A 12144-nucleotide genomic window follows, 5' to 3' on the forward strand; every position below is an offset into this window, starting at 1 on the left:
GTGGAAGCTTGGCCTATCGTGTCTTAAAGTAGTTTCCTTTATATGACATTTGCTTCAACGTACTAAATGCTTGCACCCTAGGGGATGTGAAAAGGTAGCTATGAACCCTTTGAATTTTGAGAGGGAAGTTGCTGAGTCCTTTTACACGCGGAGGGCGGAAGAAGAAAAAGCCATCGTCAAAGTGAATCGCCAACCCCCAAAGTCAAAATCCCTCCCTTTAGCCCCGACGCCATTTTTATCTCTAATTCACACCTTTGAAATACAAAAGTCTGAAATGTGTTCCGCAGGAATTAGCAGATGCATTGGATAAGTGCGTGTTGGAGAGAGGAGAAAGGCTTCTATGAAGAGCGTCAGGTACACAGTTACAGAACCACCTCCCTTCTGCCCTGCTCCGGGGCTTTGGGGAAGCTACACTGGATGGAGGGTTTCTTTCCATTCTAAATTACCTTATATTTGATCCCTGTCCTCTGTATCCCATGAAACATTTGAAAATGCATTATTGATATTATCAGCACCTTTCAGGATGATTGTTCACTCAAGTTCCACAGGAGCCTCATCCTTCCAGGCTGTGGATGGTCAAGGTAGGGGTGAAGTCCCACTGTTTCTTCCTCCGCTGGCCCCACACTCTCCCTGCAGCCCCCAGCAAAACAGGGGTTCCGCAGGCCATTTTGGCAGAAGCTGAGAATGCCCTCCTCTCCCCTTTGTCCTCGGATCTCCCTACCTGCAGACAGGATAGACTCTCAGGGCTCAGCTGTGTCCTTGCTCGAGGCGGCCGGTCACTGGCAGTGACTGGGTGAGTAAGTCAGTCCAATTCTAAGAGTCAGGACAGAAGCCGACTGCTGCCAAATCCTAAGGCAGATTCTCCAAAGTGGCCTTTCTCACTGTATTTTGATTTTCATCTCCCCGGGTCTTACGGCTGTCTCTCAGTTGATTCAGAACTCTGTCGAAGAGACAGTCAGCTCTGGGCCTCTTCAACTCTGAAGTGGCAACCAGAAGCCCATCACGGTACTAATTCCATACATTTGCATACTTCATGCTTTTAGAAATTCTGCAAGTCACTGGGGAGCCTGGGTGCTCATTCAGTGGAGCGTCCGACTTTGGCTCAGGTCACGATCTCACAGGTTGTGAGTTCGAGCCCTGCATCGGGCTCTGTGCCGACAGCTCAGAGCCTGGAGCCTGCTTCCGATTCTGTGTCTCCCTCTCCCTCTGCCCCTCCCACACTCATGCTCTGTCTCTCTGTCTCTCTCTCTCTCTGTCTCAAAAATAAATAAATATTAATTTTTTTGTTTTAATTATGTAAGTCACCAAGGCAGAGAAGTTACTTCAAGGACTTAGGAAAAAGTCTTGCCAGGGGTAAATAACTGAATTAGTGGCAGAGATGAGTTTTCAAGCCCGTGCTGTTTCACTGCAAATCCCACGTCCTTTCCACCCCATCTTGAAGCATCACCTCCTCTGTGTCACTTCTGTGTCTCCACCTGTGTTTCTCCGTGAAGGAGGAGCCTATCCCAGATGTGTTCAAAGAAAGTCTCTGGGGTTCACTTCTAAATACTTCCTTTCAGCACCATGTTCCTTCCGTGGCACCCCTAGTAATGGTCTTCAGGGGAGGAACCGGTCTCTGGGCTCTCCTCCAACTTTTTATCCTTCTGCGGGTAATCTCAGATTCAGTGCGTGGGTGATCGACGGTGGCCTCTTTACTTCTCTTCATAACCGAGGACCTGTTTACATCGGGGTGCTTCTTTCTCTTGTGGGAAGCAACGGATTCTAACAGGAAAGAAATCCTTGCCGGGGCAGAGACATCTTCTGTAGGCCACTGCTATGGCCATGCTTGTGTGTGTTTCCTTTCCATTCATTTATTGATTATCTCCTTGTAAAAAGACCCATTGGGCCCATTTAATAGAAAATGGCCTGTAATGCAAACTTAAAATAATGACATGTGAGGGGCTATATGTTGGTGTCCCCTCAAAGTGTAGATGCTGAAATTCTAACTCTTGATGTGAAGGCATTAGGAGGTGGGGTCTCTGGGAGGTAATTAGGTCATGAGCGTGGAGCCCTTATGAATGAGGTAAGTGCCCTTGTAAGGGCACCTGTCAAGGAACCTCAGAGAGCTCTTGAGCCCTCTTGGTACCACGTGAGGGTGCAAAGGGACGTCAGCAGCCTGCAACAAGGAGGCCAGTTTGCCTCACGGAACCTCACCATGCTGGCAGCCGGATCTCAGACTTCCGGCCTCTGCAACTGTGAGAAGCAAATGTTGTGAATAAGCCGTCCAGTCTCCCAAACTGTTAGCCCGAACGGACGAAGACATAACAGCAAGAAACGTTCACACTTGCGTCTATACCTTCTCTTAAATTAAAATGGAACCTGACATCATTGGCAGATCTCTTCAGACCCCTGGGCTGCCAAGGGCAGAAAAACATTCTTGATGTCTTTTTCAGAAGAATGGTTAGGAGGCAGAGTTAAGGTTTGGGGCAGCTGTCCTTCTCTTGGCTTAAGAGGCAAGTCACTGGACTTGGTTGGAGTGAAATCAGATACCGTGTTCCTTCCCCGTGAGGATACACCTCGAAGCTGCTGGTTCCACGCCATGATACGAAAACCGGTCTACAGATTATAAACATCCAGAGGAGGAGAAATAGTCCAGATCTCTCTGCCGGAGGAGACTTTTACCAGCCATGTGGAACCACTTTAGGCTGTTCAATCACTGCAGCACAGAAATATTTTAAAATTCTGAGCCATGTGTTGCCACATACTAAACACAGATCCAGGAAACCATCCACTGTGGCGTTCTCGGGGAATCAGTCTAAGGATTGTCAGAGGTTCCGAATTTGCAAACCGGGAAGAACAACACTTCATCAGGGCTTCCAGAAGGCCCCCCGGGGAAGGGAGGCACTCCTGCTTGCTTTTCTCCTTTCTACGCAAAACTCCCCAAACACTATTTCAGTCACCTGGATAATCGGTTACTGTACGTTGAGTTTCTTCAGCATTACATTCAATGAGAAGCACCTAGGTTGTTGGGAGAGCCTGAGAAGAGGTAGAGAACCAGGGGGAAACAGAACAAGGGGGTGGGTCCTCCTTGGGGATGGTCCCCACTCCGGTGGAGAATGATCATTGTGTTTCTGGCCTAAGAAAGCAGATTTTCACGACAGAGAGAGCAGTGTTTTCTTATGTTGGTATTTTTTATTTAGGGCTGAATGTCAATCCTAACGTAGGCGCTTTAAAATTATTTATTTATTTATTTATTTATTTTTGCATGCTCAGTTCCCTCTTCCTAAAATTCTGTTCCTATCCATCTCTCCCCAGCTAGTTTCTTATCTGTGATAACCAGCTCGAATGTCACCTCATGGAAACATCCATTCCATGGCACGTCTTCTCCTGTGCTCTCTGGCACCTTGTGCCTACCTCTATCAGGTGAAATTATAGGTGGGAGTGCACTCCTAGATTTCCAACTCTGTGAGGGAAAGGCTCTGTATTATTAATTTCTGTGCCCCCAAGAGCCAGCATAGTACCTAGAAAAGAGGAGTCACCCAGAAAAAGTATTAATTGAATAAATTAGTGGATGGATGAATGGCCACAACTGAAGTGTCATTACCTGCAGGCATATTTCTGGTGTATGATCCAAATCCATAAGTTTTTTACCCAATTTACTCAAATTCCCCGGTATCTCATCACAATAGACCCGATGTCTAATTTGCCAAATCCTCAAGAAATTCAGGGTCAGAACCGTGGACCGTGTTGGAAATAGTAGGTCACATCATCACCTCCCTACCTAACTAATAAAGTTAAGTTTTGAATAAATTTCTTCTCTGTCCTGATACTATGTTTCTGGGATTTTTATTATTTTGAAATATAGCATATATAAGAGTTTTTGTAATATTTATGTATGATTTAAGAGATGATGCTTGTTATTAAAAATAATAATGAAATAAATACTCATGAGCTTCCTGCCTAGCTTAAGAAATAATGGACTGTGGTCTTTCCTAAGCTGGACGTGAAATTCAAACATATGGTTGTGTCTTAATTATAATCACAATTCATGATGTTATATTTTGTTTAGTGAACATGATTAACATGAGTGAACCAATGCATAATCATTTAAGATTATTAAGACCTGGAGAGCCAGTTTGATGCTCTTGTTATCTCTGTGATACTCATTGTGTTTCATGCTTTATTTCCTTGCCTCCCTAATATGTGGATTACTTTCAGCTCAGTGTGTGTGTGTGTGTGTGTGTGTGTGTGTGTGTGTATCTGAACCACCTGCATAGCCTTTTGCCTGAACCCTATGCCTCCATATATCTAGTCATCTGATAGATATCTATATCTGTAGATGCCACAGGTTGTCAAACTCAACGTGAGTAAAACTACATTCTTTAAATTCTCTCAGTACCTCCCATAACCTCATCCTCTTTCTCTGTTTCCTGGTTGGGCCACTCACTCTCCTCCACTACACGTCTGGGGTCATCATGAATTTCTCCCTGTCTTGTCAAAAATGCAATGCATCACAAAACCCTTTTCTACTCGTGGCTTCTTTTGTTCCAGATGCCTTGCACACAATTTTTAGGATGATGTTTTTAAACAAAATTCTAGTCAATACGTCCCCAGTTTAAGCAAAAACAAAACAAAGCACACGTTTTGATGGATCTCCATGGCCTATGATCTAAAGAGACCAAGGTTTTATGGTGATAGCTCAGGTGCTTTCATGAGGGAAACCCAGAGAACAAAGCTATGGCTTTCTGACCCCAGACTGGGATCCATAGACTGTTTCTAGCTACCCCAGAAAGCAGAGAGGCAGAGTAGCTCTCTTGCAGCAGAAGAAGGAGCAATGACTGGCCAAGACCATGGACTTGATGTAAAGCAGGGTCTGACATCACTGGGCCATTCCCATCACGTTCCATCATAGCACACATTTTGCCACCATATTCCTCTTCCCTCTTCTAGAAAATGTGGTCTTAATTTCATCCAAACTATTCAGAACTTTCTCCTCACTCATATTTAGCAAAGACCTATAAATACTGGTTATTCATTTTGTAGACTGATACAACTTAAGGTACAGAAGAAACTCCGCAGAGAAGTTGAAATATTTCCTTTGAAGATCTTTGTGTGAATGAATTTTTTCTTTATAATTAAACGATTGAACCATACCTGCGCCAACCAATGTCACCCTTCCCCCGACGGTAAAGATACCTCCAGTGGCTTCTTGGACTTTGGCTTGTAGAGTATTTTACAGTTTATTGGGATGTTTCATAAGCATCAGATCCATTTATGCCTCTAAGGAAAGGCTTCCAGGCTTCCACTGCTTGGGGCGTTGTTTCAGTGCTAATGTACAAGAAAGACTAGACGAGAAGCCAGATGTCTCGACTTTCCAGTGCTCTTGGTTAGGTCATACTATGTTTTTGTTTTGTGTTTTGGTTTCTTTTTTCCTAAACAATAGATCCTGTGGTCTTTACCTCATGTTATATTCAAGACAGAATTGTTTGAAAGGGTTACACTTGGCAAAACGTGCATTAAAGTCACACTCTTGCTATATATTTACTCTGTGACTTTGGGTGGTTTATTTCACATCACTGAACTTCAATTTCACATCTGTGAAAGAAACGTATTACATTCAGCATCGTGATGCTGGGGCGAGGAGCACGCAGGACACTACGAGAATACTTGGGAATGCCACATGCATTACGCACGCCAGGTTGTTTCCACTGTGGTGGACTCCTAAGTGACCATCACTCCACTTGTCCCTAACTTCTAGATTCCCGTTTTCCATTGGGCCATACACAGTGAAATTCTGTGCCTTGAATGGGGCTTCCTTGTGATACCACCTCGGATGTGCCATATTTCCATAGTTCACAAGTAGACTTAAGAGTTATTAGGGCGCCTGGGTGGCTCAGTCAGTTAAGCGTCCGACTTTGGCTCAGGTCAAAGTGAGTTCCAGTGAATTCAAGCCCCACTTCTGTGCTGACAGCTCAGAGCCTGGAGCTGCTTCGGATTCCGTGTCTCCCTCTGCCCCTCCCCTGCTCATGCTCTGTCTGTCTCTGTCTCTCATAAATAAATAAACATTAAAAAAAATTTTTTAAAGAGTTACTGAGGGACTATTTTATTAGACGTCATTAGAACCCGACTCTGAATGGTGTTAGAATTACAAGTATAATTTAGTTTGATTCAACAGATACTCACTGAGTACCAGATATCATGTGTATAAAGATACATAAGGCAAGGTTTCTGCCTTCAAGAGTACAAGGTATATATAGTCAGGAAGATAACTGTAAATAATTTTGTAACAGCGTGCGACAAATGTTGTAGGAGTATACAAAGGGCTATGAGGACACCGAGGAGGGAAGTGTAAATAGCGATCCTTGGTCAGAAGACACGTCGCAGGAAAGCCACACAGAAGAGATGCATTGGACCAGGACGCTGGGAAAAAAGAGAATGTGGCCTGGGCAGGAAAAAAAAATGGAAAAAAATATTATAGGCAGAGGGAACAACACCTAAAATATCAACCAAGATGTTTTGGCTGGAATCAGAACCAGTTGTGGTTCTGGTTCATATACCTTACTCCCTATTTCACCTGGAGGAAATTACTAGACCCATCACTGACTTTTCTTATTTGTGAACTGATATTAACCCTGTCTACCAAAAACATATAGATGAAATGATACTGTGAAATTTCACCAGTTTAATGCTTGGTCCACGGAAGTTACTCCATACATGTTGGGTCTCAACCAGCAGACGTGTGACCTATTCACGGACCATACAGAACATGGTGACAGCAGCAGGGAGTGGCATTTTACCGAAGGTCTCTGGGGTTAAAATCCCCGGGAGACTACCACTGTGGATGATGCTTGGCTGAATCTTCCCGCTGTGAGAGCAGCGGTTTTGTTGTGTGTTTGACCCGGTTTTGTTGTGTGTTTGCTTCTCGTTTAGACCATCAAACTACATCACTGGGACGCACTTCTCCCCTCTCCCTCTCCCAGGGAGCGGGGAGCCATTCCCTGTTCACATTGCTGGGGACTTTGTTGGGTTTCTCAGAGCTGAGCTCTCTGGCTTCAACTGGCATGGCGGCCATGAGCTGGTCAACCCAACAACACATCAGCTGTGACCACGTTCATGGTGCCACCGGACAGCTACCCAGCTGGAAAAGCTCTCTAGTTGATGACCATCCACCCTGGGTTAATGTTTCATGTGATTGAGGTTATATTAATGAAACCAAATTTCAAGTGGGTTGAATCACGCACAATTTTGTTTCCAAATGCAGTTGTCCAAACTTCGGTGCCGCACCCCCCGCCAGCTTTCCCCACCCTGTGCACCCCCACACGGTTGTACTCCTGACCCAGGAAATACTCCTCCAGGAGATGATGTGAGCAACAGATACCTCCCACCAGGTAGCTGATGGAAGACGAGTGACCTGCCTGTGATCCCTGGGCAGCTCTCTTCTCCTCCAGTTCTCCTAAGCAGCAAGAGGGCCACAGAGCAAACTTCCCGAATCCATAGTATTAAGTCACCGTTAATAGTGCTGCCTTCAGACTACTGCTCTGCGGACGGGCCCTCTGGTTTGTGGTTTTGTGTTTTAAGTCCAAGCTTAGGTTGCGAGCAATAAGTTTAGCCACCTGAAACAACAACTTTCGCCTAATCTAGAGTGATCTGTTTCCTCCGCGAAGATTGCTTTTTGCGCCCTTCTTATTTTTAAAGGGAGTTAACATTTAACGTGCACGTCAGCTGGTTCCTGGCTGCCTGAATAAGTCTGGTTGTTTCGGCCCATCCATCCGCCAGGCCGCTGAGCCCCCACTTTCCTCAAGGTTCAGGAAGCTCTAAATATTAATGAGGGCCAAAGACCCATGCCTTTGGCAACTCAGTCCCCATTAAATGCAATTTCCGAAGCCATTTCATAACTTAGAAAACCTGACGGGGAAAAGGGACAGCACCATTACAATTCTGCATGATGGCAGTTTCTAAAATGTCATTTATGCAGAAGGCGCTGGCGATCTGACAGATGATCCTCCAGCCGTCTCCAGTGAGCATCGCAGAGCAACGGTAGAGACGAGTGCTTCCCAAAGGGTGGTCTCCAGGTCAGCAGCACCGACATGGCCCCTGGTTCGTCTGCCGACAATGCAAATCTGGGCTCTACACCAAGTCTGTTGAGTTGGAAACTCATCAGAAACCCTGGGGTGGGGCCCAGCCTTGTGGTGATTGGACAACCTCTGGTGCGGTTATTGCCTCCCTACTCTGTGGAACCAGAGTTTTTGGTATGAGAGAAATGCAAGTGTCCTTCAGGCACTTTAGCCCTGGGCTCCCAGTTCCCACTCCCAGCTCTTCCAGCCATGAGATACTTATATCAGCAACATTTCTGAGCCTCACTTTGCTCATTCGGAAAATGGTGGTCGTGACACGATCTGCTCTATTGAACTCCTTGAGCTGGGATGTTGTCAATAATATGTAACAAATTGAATTTGGTTTATTCTAAATAATGAAATACATAGGGGTTAAGTGCTTTGAAATCTTGAGCATGTTTCCATGGTTAACCCCTAGGTCGCACCTCTGCGCAGGGATGTCCTTAGTTAATCGGTCTCGGTGGCTGTATCAGGATCCCTGAGACACAGGACACAAAGTCTTGCCGCAGCACCACATTATTGTGTCCTGTCGGTGATGATAACAGGAAACATTCCTTTCAGGTGCCTATTAGACGCAGAAACGAAGGGGGTGTTCAGACGAGGAAGGCCCGCAGAGGAATGGCAGTTGCCTTCTCCAAGGCAAGAGAACAAGGAGTGTTGCAAACAGAAGACTTGAGTGTATCTGGAGCAGGAAGTCTACCTGTGAGTGTGTGTGTGTGTGTGTGTGTGTGTGTACCCACGGGACTGAAAAAAGAACAGAGGTCGACTAGGAGGTGTGGGAGAGATAGGAGGGAGGGAGAGAAAAAGAGATACAGAGAGAGATAAAGAGAGAGCTGGAGAGAGATAGAGACTGACAGATAGAGGTGAGAAGGAGGAAGAGGAGAGGGCAGGAGATTCCAACCAGGTAGAAACATTTTTATGGCATCCTAACAGTGTTCGAACAATTACCAGCAGCAACCCCTTTGTACCTGTCTATGCTCCACTCAGTCCTCACACCCAGCCTGTTAGGTTGACCCAGGAGGAAACTGAGGCCCAGAGGACACAGTTTCCTCCCTCACCTATACTGTCACGAGAAGAAGCTGAGGCAGAAGCCCAAGGAATGGTCACAGGAGCTGGGGCCGAGCACAGGGCACCTGACACTCCCGGGGTCCTTGCGACACCTGCAGCACATTCTTTCTTACCGTTTTTTAAAGTTTATTTATTTGTTTTGAGAAGCGCGGGAGGAGGGCAGAGAGAGAGGGAGAGAGAGAGATTGAGAATCCCAAACAGTCTCTGCACTGTCAGCACAGACCCCGATGCGGCACTCGCACTCACAAACCGTGAGAAATCGAGTCGGCCAGTTAACTGACTGAGCCACCCAGGGGCCCCTCTTTTGAAGCCAAACATCGAGAAAAGTAGGAGAGAGTTTTTGGTTTTCGCCCTCCATCTCTAGTACAACGTTGCAACTGTGTTTTTAAGTCTATTTACTTATTTTGAAAGAGAGAGACAGCGTGTGCAAGTGGGAAAGGGGCAGAGAGAGGAAGAAAAAGAGAGCATCCCAAGCAGGCTCCACACCACCAGTGCGGAGTCGGAAGCAGGGCTCGAACTCAGAACCGTGAGATCGTGACTTGAGCCAAGGTTGGACTCCTAGCCGATTGAGCCACCCTGGTGCCCCAACAGTTCAACTATTTAAATTAAAAACCCTCTGTTTTCCCATCACCCTGAATATACAATATTTTTGCTCTATTTCTCTCCACCCCTTTTCCACAGTTATTTTCCATAGGGTCGTAACCGTAATGTATATGATACTGTGATGTATCATTTGACCCTAGCTTTTTTTCCGCTATTACTGCCTAATAAACAATTCTACTTGTTGCTATGGTGCTTCCACAATGTTCATTTTAATAGCTACATAATATTTTATTCAGGGAATGTGCCATAAATTATTGAACCGTCTCTCTGTTGTTTCCTTAGTTAAATCCCCATTCTGTGATAAAACATTCATGTCAATGGACATAATAACTCATTCTGCTTTCACTAGGCCTTTTGATACCTTGGCTTTTGTTTATTTTCTCTTATAATTTGATAGACTCTGAAAGGTAAGAACACCATGTTTAATAGGATGCTCATAGTTATCTTAAGACATTCCACAAACATTCCAAAGACTGGGATCTTCTATTTATATCCATCTAGTCAAATACAACAGCACCCGTCTCCCTTTTATGGAGTTTTGTGCACATTGGCTCTGCTCCCTCACCTTCTCCTCTACCCATTTTGCACCCATTTAGTCTGGGGGGGGGGGTCCAACAGACTGCCTTAAAAAAAACTTGCTTCTTGCGTTTTGTTTTTCATTGAACAATGAAACAACCTAGGTTGCCAGAACTTTCCTTCTCTGTCCTCCACTACGCCTTTCTCTCTTCTTGCCATAATAATTTCCCAGATCACCCCTCTCTCTTTAAGTCCAGTACTTGATTTCATCCCCCATATAAGGGTTCCCTTCAGGAATGTTCCTTTCTACTTAATTCTCATTATGAATGGTATTTTTAAAATTTCTCTTAAATTTATTTATTTTGAGAGAGAGACAGCATGAGTGGGGAGGGACAGAGAGAGAGAGAGAGAGGGAATCCCAAGCAGACTTTGTGCTGCCAGCACAGAGCTTGATGCGGGGCTCGAACCCACAAACCATGAGATCGTGACATGAGCTGAAACCAAGAGTCAGATGCTTAACTGACTGAGCCACCCAGGTGCCCCTGTAACCCTCTCTTCTAGAGACATACAAATACATATTAAATACAACACCCTCACTTCTGGCTTCATTTAATTTTACTATCAATAATGTTACCTTGTCAAGTTCCTGACTTGGTTATTTTCTTATGGGGTTTTCTGTATTTTATAGGCTGCCTCAACTTAGTTTTTGAAAGAAATGGAAAGGTAAATGAGCGAACTTCTACATGATCGAATACACATCGGTTTGAAAGTAAAAAACAACGAATAAACAAACACCAATCATGGAAAGACATCCCATGATGTGGCAACTCAGATGAAGTTGACTTCCGAGGCCATTTTAGCAGAAGGCCACTCATCATTATTCCTAATACCCAAACCCTCGTCCATGGTAGACTGGTTGGGAGTCTCATTTTCGATACTCAGTCCCCAGAAAAGGGACTCCCTGGTGAGGGTCTGAGAGTCTAGTTCCTGGAATCACTGCTGAAAATCTTTCCAAAGTGCCAACTACATGCTGAACGCGTATGGCCTGTGTCGCTAGCCGTGCCTAGAGCTGCCAGCACTGGGGGTATCTTCCTTCCTTTCGGCTATTTACCAAACACAGTTCTTTGGTTTTCTGAACACACAGCGAGGAGGAGACATTTCCACCTTTCCCTGAAGTCAGGTGGGGCCACGTGACTGAACTCTGGCCCGCGGGATGTGAGCAGAGGTGGTGAGGGTCCCTTCCATCCCGGTGCACAGAAGTCTACTATATATATTTTCTTGACCTCTTTCCTTTTTTTTCCACCTTCACACACATACACATGGCTCTGGTAACTGTTTTTGGAAAGCCCATTATTAGAGATAGCACGGCACAGGAGCAGACCAGGTTCCAGAAAGTCTGCGTGGCTAATGAGGAACATAAATTTGGAGACCTGTGTGAGGAAAACAATTTAAAAAAAAAGATAAATAAAGGGGCGCCTGGGTGGCTCAGTCGGTTGAGCGTCTGACTTCGGCTCAGGTCATGATCTCACGGCTCGTGAGTTCGAGCCCCGCGTCGGGCTCTGTGCTGATGGCTCAGAGCCCGGAGCCTGCTTTGGGTTCTGTGTCTCCCTCTCCCTCTGCCCCTAACCCCCTCGCATTCTGTCTCTGTCTCTGTCAAAAATAAACAAAAACATTAAAAACAAACAAACAAGAAACCTGGTTTAAAAATAAATAAATAAATAGCAATAAATTTCCATCACGTGGCTGCTTATACGTTTTTTTCCCCTTGTTTGTGACCTGTAGTGCACTCTGACAACGTACACCATCAATACAATAACTTAAATGAGTTTCTTCGTGAATTCTAGATCATTTATCATCGTTGTTG

The sequence above is a fragment of the Lynx canadensis genome, chromosome A3 (assembly GCF_007474595.2).
Source record: "Lynx canadensis isolate LIC74 chromosome A3, mLynCan4.pri.v2, whole genome shotgun sequence".
Lineage (NCBI taxonomy): Eukaryota > Metazoa > Chordata > Mammalia > Carnivora > Felidae > Lynx > Lynx canadensis.